Genomic DNA, 19450 nt, shown 5'->3' with positions numbered 1-19450 from the left:
TATGGGAAAATGTATGTCTATGATATTGAAGTTAAATTGGTATCAAATCAAACATGATTATTATAGATTCAGGATATTAAATTAAAGCCCTATGGTAACCACAATGAAAATATTTGAAATATATGTACAGAAAGAAATGAGAAGGGACTCAAAATGGTACAAGGCAAAAAAAATCAAATCAATAGGAAAGTAGCTGTTAACTGAGGAATTAAGGGACAAAAAAGGCGTAAGAGTTAAAGATGAATAGCAAAATTGCAGAAGAAAGCCCTGCCTTGTCAGCAGTGACAAAGTGTGCATAGATGAAACTCTCCAGTTAAAAGGCAGAGATTGGCAGAACGAAAAAAAGAAACAAAGCATGACGCGACTATAAGCTGTTTACAAGGGACTCACCTGAAATTTGAAGACAAAAGTAGGATGAAAGGGTGGAGAAAAAAATACATGGAAATAATAACTGAAAGAGAGCTGCGGCAGTTATACAAATATCAGATAAAAAAGACTTTAAGCCAAAAACTGTATTGAGGTAAAAAAAAAAAGTCACCGTATAGTGATAAAGGGGTCAATTCAACAAAAAGACATAATAATAATAACTATATATCTACCTAATACGGAGTCCTGACATATATGAAGCAAATACTTATAGATTTGAAGGGAGAAGTAGACAATTCTATGTTACTAGGTGGGAGACTTCAGTATACCACTTTCAATAATGGATAGTGGTGTAGTTAGGTTCAGGTGTCAGCTTGGCCAGGTGATGGTGCCGTTTTATTGCTGCGGACTTAAATCATCAGCATGTGAAATTCATCTTATGGTTGATTATATCTGCAGTAGGCTTTTAACTGGAGAGTTTAGTCCATGTACACTTTAAGTCACTACTGACAAGGCATTGACAATGACTGACGTTTAATTTAGCTGGAGGCTTAAAAGAAGGAGGTCAGAAGAGAGCTCAGCAAGGGGATTTAGAGATACACAGAGGCTAGAGATGGATGAACAGTTAGCTAATGAGGTTAGCTAATGAGGTTGAGCTGCAGTATAAGGAAATAAATAGACATAAAGGCAGTTCTCTAGTGGGTCTATAAGTAATATTACCATACTGAAGCTGAAGAAGATTGAAATGTGTTGTATAGACCTATGTGTTCCACTCATTAACTCTAAAGTCATAAATAAATTCTTGCAGGAATTACTTCAAGGGTATGATTCATGTACAAAGAGTGTTTAAGACCAGGGTACAGTGGTAAAACTGCTGTTGCATGCTATGGTCTATGTTTAACAGGAAAACATCAGTTATTCATAGCAACTGCTGGGGCAAATAATGGGGGAAGAGGCAAGACTTAGGGGGAGGTTTAGATTTCCTATTTAGTGAGGGTATGTAATTGGTTATCTTTCTCTTGGAAACAATGCAATTATCTAAAATTGAGAGTGTTGATGGATTGTGGACTATGGGCATTATACATGTTGTTTAATGAATGCAGGTGGCTGAGAAGTAGATTCGTGAATGATGGTGTATACATATGATGGAACATTGTGTTGCTACAAAAAGGAATGAAGTTGTGAGGCATGCAATGATGTGAATGGACCTGTGGGACATTTGGCGAAGCAAAATAAGCCAGAAACAAGAGAACGATTATTGAATGGTCTCCTTTAGAAATGCTTATAAGAAAACAGGGGCCTAGATTTTAAGCTGTTATAGCATACATATTAAGTCTGGAGTGGTAATTATTATTTCTGGATTTTTAGAGGCTTTTTTGTATATCTGTAACCTGGTATTTAGAGGTAAGAATGAAGCCGATCAGGTCCCAATTAATGTAATTTAGAACACAGTGATAAGGAAGACAATATCTGTATTTTAGAACTGCACCTACTCTTTGAGACCAAAGGAAGAAAGACCTATTTTTTCTGGAATCTAAACTTTCTGTAGCTAATAATCTAACTCAACCTGTCAGGATAGCACATTTGAACAGCTGAAACACTTGGAGCCCAGAATAAGAATGAGGGCCTTTACAGTTTAATGTAATGCCTGGATATATCCTAGAATATCTTAATCAGATGATAAATAAGTATTGGCAAAGTCCCTTGATGGATGGCAGAAAAAATACAGAACTATTAAATTTTATATCAGGGAATTCTCTGATATTGTGTCAAACATAAGGAACACCCAAATCAATAGGCCAAGCCCTTGATCTTGAGGCTTTCTCTTGTGAAGCTTATGCAAGTAGTGGAAAAGCTTAGCCAACCTATGGGTATGCCTAAGAATTACTTCTGGAGGATGTCTTTTGTTGTTCAGATGTGTCCTCACTCTCTCTAAGCCCAACTCTGCAAGTGTATTCTTGCCCTCCCTCCTACATGGGGCAGCATGGGAGATGACTCCCAGCGATGAGTCTAGCCCTGGCATCATGGGATCAACAATTCCATCTTGACCAAAAGGGGGAAAAGAAGTGCTACTAATAAAGTATTAGTGACTAAGGGAGTTCAAATAGAGTTGAGAGGTCACTCTTATGCAGGCTTCAGTTAGACATTGCTACCTACCATATCTTGGCAAACCCCAACCAAAACCATTCCAGCCAATTCTAAAAAACATCTAGGGCAATATATAAGATTCTGCAAATGTCCCATGCACTAAGGTAACTTTCCAGAAACCTACAACCTCCAGATGGGTTTCTGGACCAGATAAGTCCTGAAACCTAGAGGGCCAAGATTCCCCAGAACATCAGCTAGTTCCATCTCCCTACCCCAGATTATAAACAGCCCCTTACAACATGAAAAAGTCAGAATAACCATAGCCCAAATAATAAAAAAATGTGGGCTAGAAAGATCAAAAGGTGATGGTGCGTTACACAGAGAAGGTAGGGTTTAACAAATGAATATGATTGCTGAATCATTAAATTGGCATTTCTTTTAGTGTCCAGTGTCTTAGAGAAGCTAGAGGTAAAAATCTAAAATTGTGGAATTGTAAACCTTAACAAACTCTGAAATTTATTCTCCTAATTGCTGTGCTGTACTTTGAAATTCATTGCTTTTTTTGTATATATGTTATTTTTCACAAAAAAAGTCAATTGTGATGATAAAAAAATATTTATTCCCTTGAGCCTCCTATATCCTGGAGTAGCTAGAAGGAAAAATTTGAGAGCATCATATGGTAGCCCATGACAAACTCTGGGATCTGTTCTGTAACTACTTGTTCAAGAGTGCTTTGAAGACTATTACTTTTTTATTTCTTTGCTTTGTATATATGTTATGTTATGCAATTAAAAAGTTGAAATATATATAATATTTATATATAAAAGAGAGAGAGAGAGAGAGCTCAGCAGCTCAAATCCAGATGTTTGGAGATGCAGAGGGAAAACACCTGGAGGAAAGCAGTTTGAACCCAGAAGCTGGGAGAGAGGGCCGGTAGACGTCATCATGTGCCTTTCCATGTGGCAGAGAAACCCAGATGAAAGCCAGCTGCCTTTCCTCTGAGGAACTGTAAATTTGTAACTGAATAAATCCCATTTATAAAAGCTGATCCACTTCTGGTGTATTGCATTCTGGCAGCCTTAGAAAACTAAAACAAAACATCTAAACAGAAGATCAATAAAGAAATGGAAGACTTAAATAACATGATAAAAAATTAGGCCTAACAGATATATATAGAACACTTCACCCAAAAGCAACAGAATATACATTCCTCTCTAGTGCACGTGGATCATTCTCCAGGAGAGACCACATGTGAGGTCAGAAAACAAGTATCAAAACCTGAAACAATATTGAATATTTCAGTTTATCTTCTCTGACCACAAATAATGAAACTAGAAATCAATAATAGAGGGAGAACTGGAAAATTCACAAATATACAGAAATTAAGCAACACAATCAACCTATAAACAAAGAGGAAATCACAAGACAAAGCAGGAAATATCTTGAGGCAAATGAAAATTAAAATACAACGTACTAAAACGTATGAGATGTAGCCAAGACAGTGCTGAGAGGAAAATTTATAGTTCTAAATGCTCACATTAAAACGAAGAAAGATCTCAAGAAGGGACCAAAGCTCCCAATGGGAGGATCTAGAAAAATAAAAGCAAACTAAACCCAAAATGAGTAGAGGGAAAGAAATAATGAAGATTAGAGTGGAGATAAAAGAAATAGGGAAGAAAACAACAGAGATTCAAAGAAACCAAAAGTTGGTTCTCCGAAAAGATCAATAAAATCAACAAACCTTTAGCTAGACTGACAAAGGAAAAAAGGGAGAGGATACAAATAACTAAAATCAGAAATGGAAGGGGGGACATAAGTAAGGATCCTACAGAAATGAAAAGGATTATAAGAGAACACTATGAACAACTGAACACCAACAAATTGAACAACCTACATGAGGTGAACAAAATTCCTGGAAACACACAAACTGCCCACACTGACTCAAGAAGAAATAAAAGATCTCAACAGACCAATAGCTAGTAAAGAGAGTGAATCTGTAATCAAAAACCTCCAAAGAAAGAAAAGCCCAGGACCAGATGGCTTCACCGGTGAATTTTATCAAACATTCCAAGAAGAATTAATACCAATCTTCCTCAAACTCTTCCAAAAAATTTGAAGAGCAGGAAACACTTCCTAACTCATTCTATGGAGCCAACATCACCCTCATACCAAAGCCACATAAAAATACTACAACAAAAGACAATTGCAGACCAGTATCCTTTATGAACATTGATGCAATAATCCTTAAGAAAATACTTGCAAACCAGATCCAACAACACATTAAAAGAATTGTACACCATGATCAGGTGGGATTTATTCCAGGTATACAAGGGTTGGTTCAACATAAGAAAATCAATGTAACACACCACATTAATACAATGAAGGAGAAAAATCACATGACCATTTCAATTGACATAGAAAAGGCAATTGACAAAATTCAGTACTCCTTCTAGATAAACACGTTGAGAAGGTAACTTCCTCTATATGCTAAAGGGTATATATGAAAAGCCCACTGCTAACATCCTAGGCAATGGTGAAAAACTGAAAGTTTTCCCTCTAAGGTCAGGAACAAGACAAGGATATCCACTGTCACCACTGTTATTCAACATTGTACTGGAAGTTCTAGACAAAGCAATCAGAGACAGAAATAAAAGCTATCCAGTTTGGGGAGAAAGAAGTAAAACTTTCCCTATTTGCAGATAGCATGATCCGTTATATAAAATATCCTGAAAAATCCCCAGCAAAGTTACTAAAGCTAATAAATTAATTCATCAAAGTGGCAGGGTACAAGATCAACAGGCAAAAACCGTAGTATTTCTATACACTAGTAAAAAACAATCTGAAGAAGAAATCAAGAAAAAAATTTCATTTACAATAGCAACTAAAATTAATTAAATATCTAGGAATAAATTTAGCCAGGGATGTAAAGGACTAATGTATGGAAAAATCACAAAGCATTGCTAAAAGAAATCAAAGACCTAAGTAAATAGAAAGAACATTTACATGTTCTTGGATTAGACGACTATATATTCTTAAACTCTACCCAAGGAGATTGTGTTCATTCAATTCTACCCAAAGCGATTTACAGAACCAACACTATGCCAATCAAAATTCCAAAAGCCTTCTTTATGGAAATGGAAAAGCCAATCATCAAATTTACATGGAAGGGTCACGTCCCTGAATAGCCAACACTCCCTAAATAGCCAAAACTATCTTGCAAAAGGAGAATGAAGTTAGAGGACTCACACTTCCTGATTTTAAAACTTATTATAAAGCCCCTGTATCCAAAATAGAATGGTACTGGCATAAAGACAGACATATAGAACAGAATTGAATTGAAAGTTCAGAAATAAACCCTCACATCTATGACCAACTGATCATTTTAAATGTAATTTTATTGAGATATATTCACACACCATACAATCCGTCCAAAGTACACAATCAGTGGTTCCCAGCATCATCACATAGTTGTGCATTCATCACCATGATAATTTTTAGAACATCTGTATTATTCCAGAAAAATAAACAAAAAGAAAAAAGAAAACCCCAAACATCCCATGCCCCTTACGCCTCCCTTTTATTGACCACTAGTATTGCATTCTACCCAATTATAGAGGTAGCTTAATTAAGGCAGTGCAGCATGTATCAGTGAAACAGAACAAAACATCTAAAAGTAGCTCCATACAAACATGGGCAAATGCGTTTCCAGTATAGTTATACAACCATTATCAGAGATCAGGGCTACTGGATTACAGTTCAACAACTTCAAGTATTTCCTTCTGGCTCTTCGAATACACTAGACACTAAAAATAAATATCTATATTACGAATCAATAGTCACAATCATTTGTTAAATCCTAATTTCTCAGTTATACCTCCTGCCTCTCATTTGATCTTTCTCTCAATCTCCAGGGATATCTGGGCAATGACATTTTAACTTCTTCATGCTGGAAAGGGGTGTTGATGTGTGGGGTAGAGGAATAAAACTGGTTGTTGTTCTAGAAGAGACTGGTGCCTCTGGGCTTCCGGGCTTATCTGACCTAGGATCAATCTGGAGGCCTTAAGCTTCTGAGAAAATAAACTTACTAAGAAAAACTTTTATAGACTTAGATAGAGCCCAGGGCACTCCCTAGGGTTTTCAGGAATACTGTTGGCTGGGGCATGGCATATTGTGGTAGTTTGAAATATCTGGCTAAAGCTTGCCTAAGAGTAAACTCCAGAGTGACCTCCCAACTTGATCTGAAATCTCTTAGCCACTGAGCCTTTATCTTTTTTCCTTTTCTTTTCCCTGTTTTGGTCAAGAAGGCATTCTCAATCCCATGAGTCAGGGCTAGGCTTATCCCTGGGAGTCATGTCCCATGTAGGTGGGGAGGGTAGTGAGTTTATTTGTATAGTTAGCTTAAAGAGAGATGGCCAATTGATTTTTTAAAAAGCTTTTTTATTGCGTAGTATAACATATATACAAAGCAAAGAAATAAAAATACGGTAGTTTTCAAAACACCCTTCAACAAGTAGTTACAGGACAAATCCTAGAGTTCGTCATGGGCTAACATATGATCCTATCAGATTTTTTTCCTTCCAGCTGCTCCAGAGTATAGGAGGCAAGAGGGCTTAAATACTTTTTATCATCACAATCAACCTTTTTTCCTTCTTTTTTGTGAAAATAACATATATACAAAAAAGCAATAATTTTCAAAGCACAGCACCACAATTAGTTGTAGAACATATTTCAGAGTTTGATATGGGTTACAATTCCACTATTTTAGGTTTTTACTTCTAGTTGCTCTAAGATACAGGAGACTAAAAGATATCAGTGTAATGATTTAGCATTCATATTCATTTGTCAAATCCTATCTTCACTGTATAACTCCACCATCACCTTTGATCTTTTCATCCCTCTCTTTAGGGGTGTTTGGGCTGTGGCCATTCTAAATTTTTTATATGGAAAGGGTCTGTCACTAATATGGGGTAGGGAGATGGAACTAGCTGATGTTCTAGAAAGGCTGGGCCTTCTGGGTCTCAGGACTTAACTAGACCAGGGACCCATCTGGAGGTGTAGGTTTCTGAAAAGTTACTCTAGTGCCTGGAACCCTTGTGGAATCTTATATATTGCCCCTGGTGTTCTTTAGGATTGGCTGGAATGGTCCTGGTTGGGGGTTGGCAGGTTACGATAGGTAGTAAGGTCTAACTGAAGCTTGTGTAAGAGCAACCTCCAGAGTAGCCTCTTGACTCTATTTGAACTCTCTCTGCCACTGATGCTTAATTAATACACTTCTTTTCCCCCTTTTGGTCAGGATGGAATTGTTGATCCCACGGTGCCAGGGGCAAGCTGGGAGTCCTCTCCCACGTCGCCAGGGAGACTTCCACCCCTGGTTGTCATGTCCCACGTATGGGGGGAGGGAAATGATTTCACTTGCAGAGCTGGGCTTAGAGAGAGTGATGGCCAATTGATTTTTGACAAGAATGGGGATTAATGCTTAATTGATAGTTTCTGTTCAGTGTGATGGAAAAGTTTTGGCAATGGATAGTGATGATGGTAGTGCAATATTGTGACTGTAACTAACACCACTAAACTATATATTTGAATGTGTCTAAAAGGGGAAATTTTAGGTTATATTTATGTTACCAGAATAAAATTAAAAAATAAAACCAAATGGCTGTACAACACTAAATAGTGAGTCCTGACATACACTGTGAACTCGAGTCAATAGTATAATTGCAATTATATTGGTTCATCAGTTGTAACAAAAACACCACGTTAATGCAAAATGTTAGTAAGAGGGAAAACTGTGTGTGCGAGGAGGTGGTATACGGGAACTGTATATTTTCTGCATGATTTTTCTGTAAACATACAGCTTCTGTAATCTTTTTTTCTTGTAAAAAAAGTTACATGTAAAGAATTTAAACAACAGAGAAGTATGTATAGAGGATAAATTAGAAGCCCCTTGTTAATTGTTTTTCGTTCCTCATTTCACACCCCTCCCTGGATTTTATTTTTATTATTTTAAAAATTTTTATTGATAAAACCAATCAACATACCAACACGAACATTCTTAACATATGAACATTCCATACTTGGTGGGCAATTAGTGGCTCACAATATCATCACATGGTTGTATATTCATCACCATGATCATTTTTTTTTAGAACATTTGCCTTCCTGGGTTTTTAACATCTCTCCACACACTAGTTTTATGGAATTAATTTTTTTCTGACTGCTTGGGCTTTCTTTTCTCTTGTTTTTCTGCTTTCTCACACCATCTCTGTATCCACCCAGAGGAGGTGGGAATGGAGGAGAGGAGGTTGATTATGGGCTGCCAGTTTCTCCGAGATGAGCCCCAGGGGGGTGGCCAGTGCCCGCATGCCCCGTGGGGGCGAGACAGGAGGGGGGAGTGGCTGACCGCCCTCCACCAGGAGGCCACGGCAGGCCAGAGGCCGGATGCAGCGCAGACAAGAGCTTTTCCAACCTCCGGTGGGGAGAGACCTGTCTCCGGTGGCAAAATTCAGCAAAACGCTATTAAGGATAAATAAATATATATATATTTATTTTTATTGTTCTTTCCTGTAGGCAGCTTGGAAAAATACCATAGTCTCAGCATAAATGAGTTCCCCTGTCCTATTTTTATTTTTAAATGGCCCTTGCAGAGCTCCTAATGGCCAGGGTGTAATAGAGCAGACACTGCGGGAGCCGAGACCCGCGCGGGCAGGAGTGGGCAGAGCCGGGCTGCGGGCGCGGAGGCGCGAGACGGAGCAGCAGGGGGCCCCGGGCACGCGGCGGCTCCGTGTGCTCACACGCCCTTCCCTTCCGCACATCTCGGCCCACCCAGGCCCACCCGAGAGAAGTGTTTATTTAGTTTCTTTAGGGTTCTGGCCAAACAGAAACTAAATAGACAAAATGACCAAATGCACCCAAAACTGTGCACCATTTTCATGGAAAAAAAAAATATCTAGATGTGTTTCCTTATTTACCAACACGAGGTAACGCCTCTTCTATTCCAGGCATTGTTCTAAGTGCTTTAGAAATATACGTTTAATTTCTGCAGGTGCCCTAACGTGAGAGGCTCGGTTGCCCCTGCCTGCCGTGGGGAAGGCTGGGTGGGTCACCACTGGGCAGGTGCATTTGGGAGAAAGGGCGTGCGCCAGCCCCTTTGTGCCTGCCCCAGTCAGCAGGATAACACACCCCAAAAGGATGGAGGCAGAGTCCACGCTCAAAAGATAGCACTTCCACCAAGGAGAGACAGAATGGAGAAGGAACCAAAAGGCAAGTCCTCTTGCTTTCCCTTTGGGCAGACTGTTCCAGAACATGGTGATTCCCTACGGTGTCTCTGGGGACAGCCCCACAACAAGCAGCTGTGTTTTCCCGACAAGCTGCGGCCACCCAGCAATTCTCCCCACTTTCCATGCCTTACTGTCCTTTCCCCGTACTCTTGCTTCCCTGAGACTGCATCCCTCCATAAAGCTTTGCCTCCAGCTCTGTTTTCCAGGGAATTCTGGCTAAGACAGGTAAAAGAACACTTAACCCTAGCGGCTGCCCTCCTAAAGCACTCGCTATCTGCCAGGTAGGATCCGGGCTGCCAAGGCAACAAGAGGGTGCCCACTTTGGTTGGGGTGGCCCGGGAAGCCCACCCTGAGGAGATGCTGGTCTCGCTGACCCCTAAGGCTGAGAGGTGCCAGCCTGCAAAGGGTGGGCTAGAAGTCGGTAAAGCCTTCCAGGGAGAGGGACCAGCACATGCGAACACTTGAAAGAGAGAAACATCTTGGGATGTTGGAGAAAAAGGAAGAAGGCCGGGGTGGGGGGGTGGGGGTGCTGCAGAGAGGTGGGAAGGAGAGGAGAAGGGAGCAGGTGGGCAGTGGCAGGTCTCAGAGGGCCTGGTGGCCATGCTGAGGCCCCTGGGATTTACTCCAAGGGTCACGGGAAGTGACCTGGGTCTGTGTGCTGGATAGGTGGGTGCCTGTGGCGGCTGGGGAGAGGAGAGTGGACCCCCGAAACGCAGTGAGGGGCTGCAGGGGGGAGATGGTGGCTGCAGTGGGGTGAGCTCTGTCCCCCTCGATCTCTCACTGGGGAGCCCGGGAACTGCGTGTCTGGATTCACCCAGCTGGAAAAGCTGGAGGTGGGATTCTAGCTCCTGAGTGAACTGGAAGTGCCGGGGAGTGGGAGACGGGAAGCCGAGTGTCTGACACCTTGTTATCTGATGAAGGAAGGAGAAGAAGAGGGTTGGGAAAGAGGCTATGGGCAGTGCTCTTTAGGTATTCCTTGGTGCCCTTGGGATAAAATCGAGAATGGTCCAGACCTCCCACCTTACCACGTCCCTCTCCCTTCTGCACAGATCTGCATTTCAGCCATCGGGGATATCCAGGACCATCGGCAGGTCCGCCAGAGGTCCTCTTTCAGCACCAGATCTAAGCACCTCCGTCCCTCCTCCCATGTGACACGCTTTCCCTCACCCCAGTGGGCTGCCCTTTATCTCCCAAGTTTCATCTCCGGACCTCCAGGTCAGGATAGGGGGCCCTCCTCGGGACCCCACAGGTTTCTAATTGCCAGTTATTTGCGTACTTGCCCCCATGGCGGGGACTGGGTCTGTTTTGTTCAAAGCTGTGTCCCTGGACCTCAAACAGAGCCTGGCGTATAGTAGGTGCTCAATAAATATTTCTTCAGTGAATGGATGAGTGGCGATCAATGGGGAGCAAGGAGCAGGCTTGTTCCCTGGGCCTGCAAAAGGCAGAACCAGTTTCAGTGGCTTTTATTCCACGTGGGAAAAGCCTTTCTAACACCTCTGACCCGTTTCGAAGACGTGGTAAGAGAGAAAGGGAGGGCACATAGCTCAAGCATTTTTAAATTGATTATCCGTTGAAATGATAATATTTTTGACATTTTGAGTTAAGAAATAGATCATTAAAATTAATTTCACCTGTTCTCTTGACTTTTTTAGCTGGGGTGACCAGAACATTTTAAATGTGGCTAACATTATGTTTCTATTGGACAGTTGCTCGTTTACAAAAGCAGTTCTCAACTCTGTTGTTCACCCTACTTTTTCACACCACAGAGTGTTTAGCAGTGTATTTGAAAGACTCCAACCCCCACAAAAGGTATTAACTAAAAGAGACTTGGCGTTGTCCTCTGGCACTTGTTGAGCTGGTACATGCAAGCCAGGCAGTGTGTCTGGGGGCACCCCCTCCCCCCTCCCCACTGCTAGGTGGGACCATCCCCTGTGCCGGCCTTGCTGTCTTCTGTGCCACTTTCTGCCTTGGAAAGAAAAGTGCTTCCTGCTCCATAGACCCCTCGGCGGCCCGCAGCCAAACCAGCCCGAAATTTTGCTGTCCAGTGATCAGGGCAAGATTTTTGCATCCTCATTTGCAAATAAAAAAAATATTCTGACAGATTATATTAAAAGAAAGAAAAGGGCACACCTCTTAAACCAGCAACCCCATTGCACAAGTCTACCAAAAGCAATAAAAGCACGGGCAGTTAATCATACTACAAGCCCCTGTCAGCACAAGTAGTTCTCCAATACCAGCACCCTGCTCGGGCACACGGGGGTGGGAGCCAGCCTGCGCCTACCTGCTCGGCCCCGCAAGCACTGTGACTCTCACCTGGTCCCATGATGTCGATTGCAGGATTCTTTGTGGCTAAAAACCAATGTCAGAAGCAGCCTGTATGTCCTCGGCGGGAGTGGGCTGGGTCTCCTGCACTAAGGACTATTGTTGCTGTGAAAAGTCCCGGGTTAGATCCACAGACAGCGATCTGGGACGCTGTCCTCTGCAGGTGCTCAAGGGAAAGCAGCAACTTTCCAGCAGGAATTTTTGTGCGGTTGCATTTTCTGGGAAGCTACTTTGGGGGATCCGTGAGCGGTGTTTGTCAGGGCAGAGAAGAGGTGAGGCTGGAGTGCAGAGAGATGTGGATTATGTCTGGTAGTGGGACAGGAGAAGAGACAGGGCATAACAGCTTTCATGTGTGCATTTTGGCTATTGTTTGACTTGTTTCAACAAATTATAGTGCATTTATAATTTATAAACAATAAAAGGAAATAAGAAAAATGGATGCTCTGCCTCCATCTAAGTTTGGCATCCCCTTCGGCAGGAAGGAGAGCGTCCCTCAGTAGGATCGAAGACGGGGGACCCTGTGCAGGCTCTGTGCCCCAGAAAGTCCTACTGCTTCTTCCTACCTCAGGAATAAATTTGTTTAGTTTTTTTTTTCCATGCAAAAGAATGCACTGGGTCTCCCCAGGGCAGGAACTTGATTCTTGCCCTGAGGCTAGTGCCCTCAGGCTGGGCTGGGCTGGAATCCCAACCTGATGTGGAATCAGAGAGAGAAAGAAGCGCAAGGCAAGCCTGGTTCATCAGAGCCACGGTTAGATTTATGGGCAGTTTCATTTGGGGGTGAGGGTTTCTCTCTGGTCTGCTTTTCATTTGGGCCTGTTGAGTTCCTCCTCGTTTCTGTTCCATTGTTGATCTCCCAAAGAATTCCAGAAATTAGAATGCCTTCCCGGGCCGGCAGCCTCCTGGCTCTGTGTGTCTGAACCAATAAAACATGTTTCCTCCGGCTCCCCACTTCTGATGCTTTATCAGGCTTGGCAATGTGGTTCTCATGCTGTCTGTGTCCTGGATCCCATTCAGGTGAGGAGATTCCTCGAGATGATAAATCACTGCCGAGATAGCAGAGCCTGAGCCTTGGCAGGGCGTCTGGGTTGAACGGGGCCATATGTGTTACAAAGTGCAGATTGCCAAGTCGATTGAGCCCCCACAAGAAAGGTCAAATCCCAGAGGCCTCGAGTGGATGGTTGGTTGCTGGAAGAGCTCACTGGGCACGTGAAGGCTGACGGGTCTTAAGCTTGGGGACACCCCTCTCTTAGAAAAGCTGGGATTCGTGACCCCAAGTTGAGTCAGGTTGCTGTGGCTTGGCTGCCACAGAAAACTCAACACACACTGGCTTCAGCAGTACAAGGAATTCATTGGAAATGATACCTGGAAAGTCAAGAGGTTGGGATGGTTTCGGATAAGGCTGGATTCAGCAACATCAGCAATCTGCCCGGAATGGCATTTCTTCCCTGCTCTCCAGGCTGCTGTCCCTTGTGCTGGCTTCGCCCTTGCCGTTGCTGCCAGGCCTAATGGCAGGAGGTAAGAGAAAGGCCACTTCCCTGAAGCTCCCACCCAGGTGTCAGGATTGGCATGGCTTGGCCCGTCCAGGAAGCCGTCCTGGGCTACGTTGCTGGTTTGAGCCACTCAGACTTGTCCTGCAGAGGGTGTGGGGTCACACTCACATAGGGCGGTCAGACCTGGCAAAGAAAACACAGGGCACCCAGTTAAATCTGAATTTCAGATTAATAGGGTAGGGTTTTTTAGTATGTCCCAAATAAAAATTTAAAAAAATATGTGATCTGATGTATCTATATATTGAGAGTCTACACAAAAATATAGATATGACAGGTATATTAATAAAATTCACTATTTATTTGAATTTCAAATTTTCTTGGATGTCCTGTCTTTTACCTGACAATCATTTGTGGGGGGAAGGGGGAATGGAAGTGGGTTGTGTAGGCAGAATATTCACTGCGGACCGCGAAGAAGGCTCAGCCTGAGCTGGGATTTGGCGGGATTTATAACCAAAGGCAAGCAAGAGGGTACTTTTTATTTATTTTTTTGCCACATGGGCAGGCACCGGGACTTGAACCAGGGTCTCCCACATGGCAGGTGAGAACTCTGCCTACTGAGCCACCGTGGCCCGCCCAAGGGGGTGCTTTTTAAAGCATGGTTTTCTTCAAGATGTGACTTTATTCGTTCATTTATTGATTGTTTTCTTTGGGCTTATACAAAATGCAGGGGATACCAGAGTGTATCCTTTAGAAAGCAAAAGTATTTTATAATCCTTCCTGCTTCTCCAATCCCAGCAAATTACCTGCCACTGAAAGTCTGTGATACACTTTTCCCAAAAGTTCTCAATAAGAACAGACAATAATAGTCATTATAGAAATGATTGCTTTTCAATGAAGTAGCACACTGTACGTTCATTTCTGCAGCTTGGCCTTTCTCCTTAACAACGAAACGTACCTTCTGCCAACTTTTAAAAGTTGTTTTTGGAGTGTGGCTGTACAAATTTACGTGGATTCCCGTGCGTTCTGTAAACAGTTTCTGAATCGATTGGCACTGAAAGGTTTCAGGTGCAGTCTGTTGAGAAAAGAGGATTTACCGCTTACCATCCTTCCTTTCCCTTCCCTCCTCTCCCTCCCTGCTATTTTTCCTCTCTCCTTCCTGGAAGTGGTTATAATTCAAGGAATAAGTATGAGTTCAGTCCTCAAACAGCTCCCCAGCACAGCAGGGCCCGCGGCATCTGTGGGAAGGCTGGGGGAGGCGTGGGGGGTTCACAGGTTCTTCATGTGAAAAGTTCGCGTACAGGGGAACCAATGGAGCTCAGGGTGAAAGATGCAAAAGGGCCTTTCTGAGTCCCAAACACGTTCCCATACTTGAAGGATGGAGGATCAGTGCCCAGGAAGGGGTGCTTGGGTTTGTTAGCTCCAGGTGGGGACAGCTGAGGCCCAGAGAATAGAAGGGGGGAGGGGTCCAGCTCCTGAGAGCGTCTTTAGGGGCCCTGGGACACATGGTCTCAAGAGGGGCAGCACCCGGGACCCCCTGAGGGAGAGTCTCCAGCTGCTATTTCTAGAAACCACTCTCCTTCTCCCAGGCCTATGGACTGCAGATGCACAATTCATATCAGGTTTTTTAATAATCAAAATTAAACTATATATGTATTTTTAAATTATACAAGTGATATATGGTCATTGTAAAAAAAATGAAAAGCTATAGATAAGCCAAAAAAAGAATAAATTGCCCACAATTCCATCATCTAATTGCTTTAATATTTTGAGGACACTCTTTGAAACTTTCGAGAATTTCACATAAGGAGTATTTCTTGAGAGTCCACCGATCTAGGTGCTGGGAAACTGTGATGGACCAGGCAGCTGGTGCTCTGTTGTCAGAGTCTCACTGCTGCATGGATTCAGTATCCCTTTCCTTCTCTACCTCCCAGGCTCTACATACAGTAGGTGCTCAGTATGTACTTGCTGAAGGAAGGGGGTGGAGGGTGCACAGAGACCCTCCCAGCAAACAGGAATTGAAAGTGTGTCTCTACCCATCTGCAGCACAGCTGGCCAAGCTGAGATGGAAAGAACCACCCAGCTGCCCCACAGACTCAAGAGCAAAAGTCAATGCTTGTTGTTTCAAGTCTCTGAGTCTGGAGGTGGTTTTTTACGCAGAAGTAGCTAATTGATACAATGACTTGCCCAGGGTCACACTCCCGTGCCCCTAATTCCAGGCCTTCTCACCAGCTACTCCCTCCTTCTAGAACATTATCTCATCCTGTCTTTGCCTCCTCAACCTTTCGGCCTCAGCTTAAGCATCCCGTTTTTCAGGGCAGCTTTTCTGATTCCCTCAGAGGAGTTCAGGGCTTCCTGTTACACGTTCCCAAGCCTCAGATGTCTTCACAGCACTTCACGTTCAGGGCGTATTCTTCTTCATTGTCTGTAATGATTGACAGGGGAGCTCACACAAAGATTAGGTTAAAAAGTCACTGTAAAAGGTGAAAAATCTCATAGAGTCAGAAATATCTGTTTTCTTCCAGAGCTGGATGAGGTTGCTGGTTCTTGGGTTGAGTACCCAGTGAGGCCCCACAGCATGAGTGGAAAATGACATCATTCAGCTCTAGAATTATCCTCTGCCTGAGAGAAGTCAGCTCCAAGCAGGTCAGGGCTCCCATCTCACATTTGTGAGGGAGTTCCTTCCAGGGGTTATTTCTCTCCACCCTTTATTTTTTGAGGGACAAATCTTAATAGTCAGTTCCCCCTGTAAGCTTGCTGTGCTTCTGATTTAGTATCATCCTGTTGGCTGGTCTGTGCAAGCCTGAGACCAGTGCCTGGCCCCATGGTGCTTACCTGGGCATGTTCCAGCCTGGCCCGGTGCTGGGCTCAGAGGAGATGCTGGAAACATACCTGTTGGCTGCCATCCCAGGCTGTAGGGAGCAGCGCCGGGATCCAAGCACGGCTGTCCTGCCTCTAAAGCTGGTGCCCCTGGTGACTTGTCCTGCCCTTGAGATCAGGCAGCTAGCAACGTGGGGTCTCAGATGCTGGCTCCTGACTCAGACCTCCCAAGACCTGTGGGCGGTGGGCCCTGCTCCTCTCTGGGTCTCAGTTTCTCCATTTGGACCATCTTGAAGTCATTCTCCAATCCTGGCAGCCTCAGAACCAGACTCCACTTGCCTTGCTGTGTTTGCGGGAGGCACAGGTGGCCTGGCCCGCTGGACTGGGAGTTGGCTGCTGTGAGTTGCAGGAGCAGCAGCAGAGCTGGAAAGCAGGTCTGCAAAGGACACCCGTTCATGCATTCATGTTGTCCCCGCTGAGCTCCCCACACTACTCTCAGCCATATGCATGCATGTGTAGTCTTTGTGTGTGTGCGTGTGTGCGTGTGTGTGTGTGTTTTGGGGTGGGGAGGTGGGGGGAGGAGTAAGCAGTTCAAGACCCAAGAGTGCCACATGGGGGAGAGTGGGAGTCTTTCCCCGAGTGGGGTAGACAAGGTGGGCCAGGAGCCCAGAGAGGGGAGGCCACTGTGGGTGACAGTCTGGGAAGCCCTGCTGAGCACACAAGGCTGGCTTGCACCCCAACCGTTTGATCTAGTGGATTTGGTGTTGGGCGTTGGTGGGAAAGAGATGGGCCGAGGAGGAAGGGCAGCTCTGATGCCATGTGACTGGGCACCATGCTCAGTTCTCTCGTCTGTAGAGTGGGGACAACAATGCCTCCCAGGGCTGCATGGAAGATTGCATGGGACCAGCATGGAACACAAAGGCCGGAACTTGGCACACAGTGGGTGCTCCATCTTAGATGAGCTGGTGGGATTTTAAATCCGCCTGTGCTTGGAGATGGAATGGGGTGCAGTTGAAACAGCCTGGGTTTTGGCACCAGGCACTGGTGGGTTTGACCGCAACCTGTGTGACCCTGGGCAACTTACCCAAGCCCATTTCCTCTCCGTGAACTGAATCCATCTGGCCACGGGATTAGTCAAGCACATAGTAGGCACTGAACTCCTAAACCATTCTGGACCTTTGTTTCCACACTTGTAAAAGAGAGAAGACAAGTTGTGCCCACCCCCAACTTGGGACTGCTACAGCGTCCCCAGAAAGAGACAGATGAGAGGCCCTTTGAACAGTGTGAGCCCCAGAGGCTGGGGCAGCCGTGACAGAGCTGAGCCTCATCACGGGGTGGGGGATGGCTGGCTCACTCCATTCTGCCCAGTCTGGGGGACAGTTACCCTCATCAGGTTCTCTGAATCTGGGGTGCTTGCAGGGTTCATCTGGGCACCCTAGACTGAGGCTTCACAGTGGGAGCCAGGGAATTAGTGCTTGCGTTCCCCAGGGTGTGGGCTTCGGGCCTCAGTATAAACAGGTTTTCCAGGAAGAAAAACTGGTGAGACAGTGAACCCCCAGGGGTACTCTCCGTTTGATTCAGGCAAGGTGGCCAGCACCTTTTGGGGATGTCCCCTGGCCCAGCTGGAGCCTCCTGCACGCAGCCCTGCCCAGGAGCTAATTACCTATGACAAGGCTGCAAGACATGAAGAGGCCAGAGAAGGTCACTTAATTTGAGATTGGCATTCTGACTACACATGAGGTGTCAGCACGGGGAACTATGTACAGCAATTTTTCCCTCCCTGGTCCCTCTACCTTTGTGGGTTGGATTGAATTTTGCTTAATGACCAGACAGATTCAGACAAGCAGAGCTTTTAGTCCAAACCCTGTCAAACCACCGTTTAGACTTCTCTCCCCCTTCAACCATTCTTTTAGTTGTTCACTGGATATTTATGGAACAATGACATAAATATCCATTTCTGGCCCTCACACCACTCGCACTCTGTGATTGTTTGGATGGTTGAATGTTGAGAAAGCACCTACTGTCCACCAGTCAGTGTTCTGGGCACTGGAGAGACAGCCAAGGGCACGGGAGATTCATTTCTGGTCCTCACAGAGTTTATAGTTGATGCACTTGTTTGAATAATTGAATCCTGATGAGGAACCTGCCATCTGCCCAGCCATGTTCTAGGCCCTGGGGAGACAGCTGAGACCAAGACTCACCCAGTGCCCGTCCTCATAGGGCTCAAGTTTACTCAACTCTTCACATGAATAAACTTTGATAAAGCACCTACTATGCGCAGCAGTGACTGCCAGGGAGTGGGGCTCGGCCCTGTTCCTAAGCTGCTCACTGTCTTCTGTGGGAGGTGAGGGGAAAGACAGTGTGTGGGGCAGAAAAGAGACTGGGATGGAGCCAGGCGACCCCTAGCTCTGTTACCAGCTTGCTTTGTGACCCGGAGCAGCCCCCTGACACAGCTCCCCTCTGGCTTCAGTTTCCACATCTGTAAAACAGGTGGGGAGGCTCTCGTGCCCACGGTTCCCACAGAGCCGTCAGCAAGTGCCCTTCTGTGATAAATGGACCAACCATTTCCATTTTAATGGCATTCATTTTATTGTGGATTAGAGAAAAATATATCCCTGGCACTTCAAGCCCACTGTACAAAGCTTCTTTGAAAGAGTATATTTAAGTTAAAGAAATTGGCAGGGGAGATATAAATAAAAATATTAAGTAAATAATATGCAAGGGAACATGGGAAATTTCCCAAAGGAGGGCAAAGTCTGGAGGGGGGTGCTTGGAATGCCAGGCTCTAGGGTTCCAGGATGTTCAGCTGCTGTGGTCCTTGGGTCCCTAGTAGTGACCTCCTGCTGGCAGGAAGGAGCAGGCTGTGCCATTCAGAGCACGTCTTGGGGCCCAGCTCGGGACTGCCCTGCCCTGCCAGGTCCTGTCTCTATAGGCAGCAGTAGAGCTGAGGCTGGCCGTCCCTGGGCTCCCTAAGGAGGCCTGCCCAGGTCTCTGCCCAGTGCCCTCCCCTCCCATTCCACACCACCCCTCATTTGACCTGTAGGGGCCCCTGCAGGGCAAGTCCTAAGCTTCTCTTTCAACCACGGGAGA

The 19450-nt window shown here is 44.8% G+C and overlaps 1 long non-coding RNA gene across 1 annotated transcript; it reads right to left on the bottom strand.

Moving 5' to 3' along the window:
* Positions 1 to 12801: 12801 nt before the first annotated feature.
* Positions 12802 to 18720, bottom strand: LOC143683910 (uncharacterized). The gene is made up of 6 exons (XR_013175717.1): positions 18562 to 18720; positions 17445 to 17549; positions 16433 to 16796; positions 15770 to 15965; positions 14499 to 14615; positions 12802 to 13726 (listed from the first exon to the last, which is right to left on the bottom strand). It is a non-coding gene; the product is annotated as an uncharacterized LOC143683910 (long non-coding RNA).
* Positions 18721 to 19450: the final 730 nt, after the last annotated feature.

The sequence above is a fragment of the Tamandua tetradactyla genome, chromosome 1 (genome assembly GCF_023851605.1).
Source record: "Tamandua tetradactyla isolate mTamTet1 chromosome 1, mTamTet1.pri, whole genome shotgun sequence".
Lineage (NCBI taxonomy): Eukaryota > Metazoa > Chordata > Mammalia > Pilosa > Myrmecophagidae > Tamandua > Tamandua tetradactyla.
Note: the sequence above shows the minus strand (reverse complement) of the source record. Positions and strands in the feature narration are given on the sequence as shown.